Source organism: Camelina sativa, chromosome 9, assembly GCF_000633955.1.
Source record: "Camelina sativa cultivar DH55 chromosome 9, Cs, whole genome shotgun sequence".
NCBI classification, from domain to species: Eukaryota; Viridiplantae; Streptophyta; class Magnoliopsida; order Brassicales; family Brassicaceae; genus Camelina; species Camelina sativa.
The window spans coordinates 18,154,624-18,156,614 of NC_025693.1; the positions used below are offsets into that span (position 1 = coordinate 18,154,624).

Here is a 1,991-nt window from a genome sequence, read left to right on the forward strand (position 1 = left end):
CAATTGGAGGGGAGAGAGGAGAGGAATTGTCTAAATAAGTAACCACATGTGGTTGAGTACCAACTTGTCGTGTCAAATAATCTGCAAGTACATTAGCATTTTCAGAGATCAAAGTCAACGAGAAGCTTGTAAATTATTCCATTTCCATCTTAATATCATTGAGATAAGCTGAGAAGGCTGGCCAGTCGAACGGAGAAGACACCATCTTTATATTATTGATGTTTTTTAGACAAAAATATGATGTTATCTCTTCTATCTTACCAGTCGTTAATATATAAGACATTACATGCGCTTTAGTTAGTTTTAAAATTATCATTTTTTTTTGATAAGTTGTGCATTGTGTTTGACTGCTTGTACAATATGAAATGATTCACTTTCGAAGTTTTAGTTTTCTGTTAATCAAAACATTTGGCAAGACAGGTCAAATTTACTGGCATAGACACTAAACAACTTTTGGTCACTCTTTTTAAAGGTATTGTCTACAATAACTTTTCTAGTCTCACTCTTTTAAGGTACTATTATATAAATATAAATATATACTAATTGATAACTAGTCATTTTAATCATCCAAATTCCAAACCGCCATTTTTTTTTTAACGTTTTCTCTTCAAAATTTGATTCTCTTACCGGAACCGAAAATGAAACCTGATGGCCTATACTAATATTATACAAGAAGGACAAATTATAAACCAAAAAGTGCCTCTATTATCAATTGATTTTACTGGAAGCAAGCTGATTCTTTAAGCAAAACGACAAGGGGACACTCACGATAAACGGAATAATAGGCCATACAAGATTTAAAACAAAATTACATAACTTATGCTTAATTATGCAAAAGTTTGTGTTTAGTTTTAACTATGGTGATTCAAAGTATCAATTCGAGCATCACATTATTTGTACCAGTTGGATATACAATCATATAATTAAGTATGTTGTGTAAAAGTTAAACTGAGAGATCAATGACAAAAACATTTATTTTATATTCGCTGCTTGAGTGCAGAGACAAAACCGACAAAAACAAACAAGAGCAACAAAATGCTGAAAAATATACTGTGCACTATTTTCAAATATAGATAGACGAGAAAACTATGAGAAATGCATTTATGTTCGTACACATTTCATCGTCACCTTAGCCATCATAACTTTTTGGACTGTACACCAAGAGACACAATCATTTGTATGCAAGGAATGATCTAGTATATTGATAAGATATACTATTATATATGCATATGACATGAACATGCTTCATCTTCTTAAGTTTTTTAAGAAACATGTGCTTGTGTATAATTGTGTTTACACGCATCATTAATGACAACTCCACGAATTCATTCACATACAGACTTATATATTCTTAATGAATAACTTTTCGTCTGTTCTACTACTATGTATGAAAATATCGTGTTAGATTTTATCGATCCAATCATCCAAGCAATTACTACAGGATAACATCTTCTAAAATAACCATTATATATATGGGATATAATTTTTTCAGTAGAATTATTCGGAAGAAGAACATAGGGATGCATAGTGATACATGTAGATTCATAAATCTAAATCAGTTAAACAAAAACAGCAATCGAAAAAGAGATTCGGAAGACAAAAGAAGAAGTAAATAGAAATACAAAAGGTAGTCAAAAGAAAAGGAAACACAAAAAAAAAGACAAGAAAGAGATAATTAAAAAACACACTTGATTTGGTGATTTTCAAGATGAAGATCGCTTTGAAGCAGCGAAGGATCGGACCGAGACGCTTGATTCCCCTTTTGGTTCTCGTACGCACACGTGGATGAAGATACAAACATAAGATGATGATCAAGAACGGATCTAAATGAAAAAGTAGAGAGAGATAAGGTGAACCCTAATCTTAAAATCTTGATGATGATAAGAATCAACTACTTCATCTTCTTTTTCTTGGGATTCTTGATCTTTGGTTTGTGTGTTGATGTCTTCTTCTTGGGTATTGGGACTTGGGAGGTGAAGAGAAAGAAGAAG

At 31.8% G+C, this 1,991-nt stretch overlaps 1 pseudogene; it reads right to left on the reverse strand.

Annotated features, from left to right (window-relative positions):
- On the reverse strand, positions 1,505-1,985 carry LOC109126171 (annotated as a pseudogene).